Below are 8690 nucleotides of genomic sequence, written 5' to 3'. Positions count from 1 at the left end.
ATTGAAGCTGTGAGGATGGGTCGTGAGTCGTGCTTGGGAAGCTCAGATGGTAGAGCACTTGTCCGCGAAAGGCAAAGGTTCCGAGTTTGAGTCTCAGTCCGGCACACAGTTTTAATCTGCCAGGAAGTTTCATATCAGCGCACACTCTGCTGCAGAGTGAAAATCTCATTCTGGAAACATCTCCCAGGCTGTGGCTAAGCCATGTCTCTGCAATATGCTTTCTTCCAGGAGTGTTAGTTCTGCTAGGTTTGCAGAAGAGCTTCTGTGAAGTTTGGAAGGTAGGAGACGAGGTATTGGCAGAATTGAAGCTGTGAGGACGGGTTGTGAGTCGTCCTTGGATAGCTCAGATTGTAGAACATTTTGCCCGTGAAAAGCAAAGGTCCCGAGTTCGAGTCTAGGTCCGGCACACAGTTTTAATCTGCCAGGAAGTTTCAGCTTGTTAGTTGTCATGCCCACATAGAATTATGGGTATGACAATCTTACCCCCACCCAGTTGCCACTCCCATCATGCACTGCTGCTCATAGTGTGTCTTCAGCTGCCGAAGACTGCAGTCATGTGTGTGTGTGAGTTGCGTTTGCGTGTGTGTGTGTGTGTGTGTGTGTGTGTGTGATCTATTTTTGACAAAGGCCTCATTGGCTGAAAGCTTATTTTGTGACAGTCTTTTTGTTGTGCCTGTCTGTGACTCAGCATCTCCACTATATGGTGAGTAGCAACTTCCCTTTTCATAATATTGTTACATTCCATCATGAATTTTCCAAAGCAACTAATATAAAATAAAAGAGGGTTACAGATTGCACACGGGAAATGGAACACAGAAGTCATACAAAAACCTATTACGATACCACTCCAGTTGAACACCACAGTCATACACTTTTGGGCCAATGTGATAAATCAGAAGTAGCAGAACACTGCCTGAACATTGAGTATTGCATGTTCCATGAGAAGACTGAAATTATATCCTCAACATCATCATTCTGGGACTGTGTTTTTTAAGGAGGCTATACATATTTTTATCAAAAGGGATGCAGTTTTTCAGTTAAGTGCCACCTGGAATCCAGCACTGGCTGTCATTAAATTAAAACAGAAGGAACAAGATCTTCTGATCCATCACCTGACATGGCACATTGTGGAAGTGTCATTCAACTATTAACCACAGGAGCCTCCAGCAGCACAGTGACTGACCACAGCAACATGCAGGAAGCCTTTCTGTGGCTGCTGGCAGGGAGCACTTCGAGCACCACTTTCATCCAGCTGTGAGTGCCTCGCTGCGCTTTCCAATTTCTTGCTCTTGGCCTGATTAATTTCCATGCCACCACACAATTATCACGAGTCTCATCATGTAGCTGTGACAGCACCTACCACCACCTGTAGATGTCGAACAGTTGTATCAATGAAAGATTGTGGGATTTGCCCAATAGTATCTGGCGGCAAACCTGAGATGTGTATGTGCAACAGATCAGCTGGGAAGCAATGTGAGGACCCTTTCATGTCTGCACATAATTATTTTACTTTTTTTCATGCTAACAAACTATGTTCTTCTCTCCCCATCAATAGGCCCATATTTTCTATTTTCTTCCTAAACTACATGATTTTCATGTTTTCTACACAATGACAGGCATTCTGGTGGCACCTTGCGCTGGAAGTAAATTGTAATTCTGAGAGACATGTTGGAGGACTGAGTGTAGCTGTTGGCTGACAGATAGCAATATGCAAATAGTAATGTAAGCCTGTGGAATAATTACAATATGTTAAAAAGAATAAACTATTATACAAGAACTAAAGCTTTTGTAGACTTGAATCTATAATAGAGATGGAGCTTTTGAGAGAATTGTTAATGCTTAACGAGGGACATAATATTAAATTTACAGAAATATTTTGTTTATCTGTTCCTCTATACTGAAGGAGGAACAATATGTGGATACTATAGTTGTGTCTTAAAGAAAATATAACACGTAATTTCATAGAATTGTTTTCTTTTAAATGAAACTTAATCGTGCATTGTAAAATTTGCTATTATCGGCATAAGTCATGAAGAAAGCCAAGTAAAAATTACACTTATAAAATTCATTAGGTGTAATGTTACTGCAGATGAAGAGAAAGAAAAATTAAGTCAGATAACTATGAAAATTATATCATGGCAGTATACAGCTTTTTATTTTCATCGAACTTATTAACTAACAGATAAAACAGTTGATCCCTTTTGTCATATTAGTGGTACAGGGAATACACAGCTGCAGCAGAAGGGTGCAGTGGAACCTCACTTAATGAGCATCTCCCATAATGTGCAATTTCCATAACAAGCAAAAAAGCTGTAAAAAAAATGACTTACTTAACGAGCAATGTTTTGCATACCGAGTGACAATGTATGATGTGTGACGTCACCAGCTGTTCACGCGCTGCGGGGAAAATGTTCAACCATATGAACACCTTTCACTGTCAGCAGCAGCTTATGAACAATATCTTTACATTGCAGTCTGGGTTTAGCGCTCTTTCTGCTACCATCTTAGTGCAGCTTGTGATCACACATAATTTTAAACTTGTGTTCACACAGTATTTTTTGTGTGCAAATTTTAATAACCTTCGTAGAGATGTCCCTGAAGATAAAGCTGCAAAAGACGACTGTAAGAGAAAGAAAATGACCCCAGAAAGGAACCATAAAATCATAGGAAAACGCGAACGGGGTGTGAGAGTTGCTGATTTAGCATGCAAATACAAGCAGTCTACATCAACTATTTGCAGTATCCTCAAGAACAAGGCCAAGATTAAGAAGATAGATGCTTCAAACAGAGTGAATCCAAAGGGAGTGACAAGAGGATCTAAAACAACAGTTTCATATTCTGGATGATGTCGGAAGGTTGCTCCTAATATGGATAAATGAAAAGCAATTGCAAGGCAATGCTGTTAACGAGAACATCACTTGTGAGAAGGCAGTAATGATTTTTGCTGACCTCATTAAGAAGACGCCAGGATCATCAGTGGCTGAAGATGTGTTCAAGGGAAGCCGTGGTTGGTTTGAGAAGTTTAAGAGAAGAATAAGCATCCACAGCATTGTGAGGCGCGGCAAAGCAGCCAGCTCTGACACAAAGGCAGTACGGAACGTCATCAGTAACTTAAAGATGCTCATAGATTCTGAGAGTTATCTGCTGCGACAGGTTTTTAATTGTGATGAGATGGATCTGTTCTGGAAAAAGATGCTGACGCATAGCTGTATAATCGCAGAGGAGAATGCATTGCCTGGTCACAAGCCAATGAAAGACCGTCTCACACTGCTATTCTGTGCCAATGCAAGCGGCGATTTGAAAATTAAACCACTGCTTTTTACCATTCAGAAACTCCGTCAGCCTTTAAGAAATGTAAAGTCCAGAAGGGCAGGTTAAATGTGTTGTGGAGGTCCAACAACAAGGCTTGGGTGACACATGGTCTTCTTTGTGATTGGCTCAATGAAGTGTTTTACTTGAGATGAAACTGCCACTCCTGCCCATTCTCAAGGCCTAAAAGTTCACCTCATTGAAGAATTGCAATTCACAAAGATCCAATTTCTGCACTCCAGCAGACTGTTTCTAACTTTAAGAAGCTCTACACTAAAGCACTCTTCGAGCATTGCTTTGAGTTGACTGAAGCTACCAATTTCACTCTTAGAGTGTTTTGGAAATACCACTTCAACATCGTTGCCTGTGTCAAGAATGATTGAAAAGGTGTGGGAAGGGGGGTTACCAGTGGAATTCTCACTTCCACTTGGAAGAAGCTTTTGCCAGAGTACATTGTCCAATGTGACTCTGAGGCATTTGAGTCAGTACCTGTGGAGCCTGTAGTCACAAGATTGTGTCTTTGGCCAAGACCATGGGACTAGAAATGGATAACAATGATATTGATAAGCTTGTGGAAGATCACAGCCAAGAAAGGACCACTGAGGAGCTTATGCAGTTGCAGTGTGTTTCACAGCAGAGAGTTGTGCGGCGAAGATCTTCAGAGGGGGAGGGGAGGAGGAGGGGAAGGCAGTAACAACAAAGCAGCAATATCCTGGCGCAATATGAGAAATGCTGAAAGCATGGGAATCAGTTGCATTGTACACTGAAAATCATCACCCCAATAAAGCAGTGGCTACGTGCACTACAAATTTATTTGACATTAATGTTGCTTTGCATTTTCATCAATTGTTGAAGCATTGGCAAAAACAGATGACTATAGACAGCTCGTAGTAAAAAAGAATTAGTTATGTATCTTGAATAATGAAGTACACAATACTGTATGTATAATTTTCTTTGAATAATTGGCATGATAAGATAAAACTTTTAGTGCTTTTTCTGCATGGAGCGCATTATGGTATTTTACGTTTTATATGGGATAAATTGTTATGCTTAACGGGCGTTTTGCACTACAAGTAAGATTTTGGAAATAATTTTCCTCGCTATGCAAGATTCCACTGTACTTTCACTGGCAACACTTTTCTCTTCATGTAGCTGGATAAAGCCACCTGCAAGAAAAGTGATTAGAGCTGAAATTCACTATTTATTTTTACAGAACTATATATAGAATGCGTTAGCCTGCCAGTAAGGATCAAATCTAAAACTGCAGACTATTATTAAATATTTTACTTCCAGTGCAATATAATAAATGGCAAATTTGACAATACTAAATTGGCATTGCTGTTTACATGTGTTCAAAAGGGGACTTGCGAGTTGAAAACCCTGTGCATCAAGAGGTGTCAGTTTGCATTAAAAGAAGTCAGTTACTTAGGCCACATGATTAGTCAGGAATATGTAAAAACTGATCCAAGATTGGTCCATGCAGTGCGAAGTTTCTCAACAGCACAAACAAATAAGTAATTACAGTAGTTTTTAGTACTAGCTAATCACTATAGGAACTTTGTAATAGGATTTGTGAATATTGGATGACCACTCATGCATCTGTTGAAGGAGGATGTCATGTTCCATTGAATAGTGGACTGCCAAGCTGCGTTTGCAAAATTGAAATAATTATTAACAACTTGTTATGTGTTGGTCTTACCAGGTTGTGAGAGGGAATTTATCATCTGATGCTAGCAACCACGTGATAGATTGTGTTCTATGTCAGGAAGTGCAGGGTAAGAAGCATCCAGATACTTACCCTTCACAGCATTTCCACAAGGCTGAGAAACATTACTCTCCCAGTGAGGAGGAGATATTAAGCTTGATATATAGCATGACATATCTTTCATGTTTTTTATATGGAAAGAAATTTAAGGTGCTGACAGATCATGCAGAGTTGTAGTGGTTGCTAGTTTGAAAGTTACATCAAGTAGACTGATACAGTGGGCATTGAAACTGAGTTTGACTTCAAATTGACTCCCAAACCCAGAAGGAAGCATGATAATGCAGATGGGCTAAGCAGAAAGACTAGCATAATAAGGACACTGGATCATAGCCTTGCAGAAAGGTACAGAACACAAACTGCTAATGAAGATTGCAAGCTACGAGAGTGAGTCATATGAAAACCTTAAATTTGTAATAACAAATTGAAATTTCGCACCGTTATCCTGTAAGTTGGTAAGCGTGCTACAAACCGTGCAGAATGGCCTGTAGGTGGCAGCATAGTGCAGATGCACACATACCATCGCAGTATCAGTATAAAGATGGCTGCCCCACTTGCGACTTGCACCAGGGAAGAACAGCGTTTTGTTATTCGGTTTTTGTGTAGTGAAGGTGTGAAACCTATCGAAATTCATCAACGAATGAAGGTTCAGTACGGTGATGCATGTTTGTCACAGCAGCAAGTCTACGAATGGAGTAGGAAGTTCGCAAATGGTGTGACTTCAGTGGAAGATGCTCCTGGTCCAGGTCAGGCACAACGAGTTGTGACTCCACAGAACATTGCAGCACTTGAAGCCATAGTGAAGGAAAACCGCTGAGTGACACTGAATGACATTGCAGTATTTTACACATTAGTCATGGGTCAGCACACCACATTGTGCATGATGTGCTCCAGTTTCACAAAGTGTCTGCAAGGTGGGTGCCACAGCAGCTGACTCCTGAAATGAGAGAACGACGTGTTGATGCTTGTGAAGAACTTCTTCGGCGCTTTGAATGTGAAGGTGAAGACTTCCTTGCAAGAATCATTACTGGGGACGAAACCTGGGTTCAATTCCACCAACCGGAAACGAAGAGAGCGAGCAAGGAATGACGCCATTCTTCATCATCAAAACCAAAGAAGTTTTGAACAGAACCATGAGCAGGGAGGTTATGCCGACTCTCTTTTGGAATGGAAAAGGTGTCATTTTGGAGCATTACATGCGTAGAGGGACGACTGTCACCAGTTCATCGTACACAGATCTCCTAAAAAATCATCTGCGGCCTGCAATCAAATCAAAACGATGAGGATTGCTGTCAGCAGGTGTCCTTTTGCAACATGACAATGGAAGACCCCACACTGCCCATACAGTAGTTGCAACAATCACAGACCTGCATTTTGAGTGTCTTCCTTATCCACTGTACTCACCAGACCTTGCCCCAAGTGATTTCCATATGTTTGGACCACTCAAAGCCGCAATGGGAGGAAAGAAGTTCCGTTCTGATGAAGAGGTACGCCATGCGGTGCGTGAGTGGTTGCGTGGACTACCAAAAGAATTTTTTTCTAAAGGAATTTATGCACTTTGTAAGTGCTGGAGGACTTGCATTGAGCATGGGGGAGATTATGTTGAAAAGTGATACAGCTTTGAATCACTTCTGCACAGTAAATAATAATTTAAAAAATATTTAAGGTTTTCATTTGACTCCCCCTCGTATTAACAACACAGCTGTAGTTCACCGTACATGATAGTGTGTTACGTAGGACAGTGAGATCTGGGTTGAGTGTGGTATTGTCTGCTACATTGGGGAAGGAAGTACTAAGGAAAGCACATGATAATATGTTATCTGGAGACCGTAGGACCACAGATTCAAGAGTAACTGAATGTTATTGGTGGAGAACATGAAACTAAGGCATAGATCAGTATGTAAAAAACTGTATGCTATGTATGAAATGTGCATATTTCAGCCATTGTCAGGTGACATTATAGAGCCACAGAACCTTTTGAGATAGTATTTGTGATGGTGAAAGTTGGTTGCCTAAACTCTGTGTTCTGGAGATGATGATCATGGACAAGGATACCAATTTCTGTCAGAGCTAATGAAGTAGTCATGTCATTTCATATGCATTTGGCAAGCTGAGGAGGAGCCCATTACATCTGCAGGATAACAGAGGGATGAAATGCATTCATCAGATGATTGGTAAGATGCTGAACTATTTCATCAACAGCCATCACAATGACTGGCATACTTTTTTACTCTACATGGTAGCAACGTGTAATCTGAAAATTTATGACAGCAGCACAGATCCGTCACCATATGACAACAAATATGGAAGAAAAATGACTTTGCCATTTATGGTGATCAAATTAACGACTGGAAGTGACCGGGAACTTGTACGAAATTCACCACAATACTGAAGGATATAGGAAAACAGGTCTAAAAAGCAACACCAAAGCCTTTGAATGTCAGGAAAGTATGGGGCAATGTAATGTCAGGTTACCGGAATATTGTGTAGGTCAATGGATGATGCTGACAAGCCTGTGTAACCTGATGGTTAAGGAAAAGAAGTCGGTCACCCTGTATCATGGTTGGTACCCAGTTATCGATATGATGTTGGCAGTGAATGTCAAATTATGCTTGTGACTGTCATGAACTTGGAGTGCCCTCATCCATTTACAGATGCACTGGGCTCGTTGCCACATGTAGTGGCATGACTCCCTTTGGAGAAGGCAGGGAATGAGAAGATGATGATGAAGAAGAAGAAGAGGTGGAGGAAACCAGAAGCGCTTGTGAAAACAACATATGAAATTTAGCTGGGTTATTATAAGGAAAATTTAAATGTGATGTGCACATATGTACAGTACAAGACGTATGACAAGATCTTTTCCAGAGACATAGATAGTGCTTTATCATTAAGTGTGTTGATGGATTATGATAGCAAATAGTGTCAGGTGACATTACTGGAATTTTATATGTAACTGAAAGTGTACTTATAGGTGTGGATCACAGACAACAGATCTTCCAAAGAGGGAAAGGGAGAATGAGAGCAGCTTTTTTCCTCGGGTAGTACCACAGCAAGAATGATCATGAGGATCATCATAGTTCTGGAAGCGCTACACTTCTTCAGCAAGCAAGGAGGGAAGTGTGTTGCAAGATCAATGACTGGAAGCAAAGGTACTGTTAACCACACAGGAAGACACCATCTTAACCAGCCACCATTGGACACTAAAACTTACATACAATATGCGGAAAGAGAAAAATAATGTACACAGGCTAGAAGATACTTTCTCGAAACAGCACCTTGAGGCTGTAGAGTACAGAGTGTTGGAAGAAGTACAGAGACAGAGACAGTGCCATGGGCTACGTCTGTCCTACAAATGTCTAAGGTAACAATTACGCCAAGTGGTGGACTTGGTACCACACACATTGTGATAGTGTAAGAGAAGGTGGTGGAATGCAGCAGGCGGGCAGTTGAAAATGGAACTGCAGGTACCAAGAATATAAGGGAGTTAATGATACTCTGGTACAGATGGGAGAAATAATGGATGGTAATAAAGCTCTACCAGACTGGCATACTATGTAATTGTTAAATTTGGAGCAGGGCATATTGAACAGAACTCAGATGCTACAAAAGCTAACAGCTG

This window comes from Schistocerca nitens, chromosome 2 (genome assembly GCF_023898315.1).
Source record: "Schistocerca nitens isolate TAMUIC-IGC-003100 chromosome 2, iqSchNite1.1, whole genome shotgun sequence".
Taxonomy (NCBI): Eukaryota; Metazoa; Arthropoda; class Insecta; order Orthoptera; family Acrididae; genus Schistocerca; species Schistocerca nitens.
The sequence above is the reverse complement of the archived record's forward strand: the minus strand, read 5'-3'. Positions refer to the sequence as shown.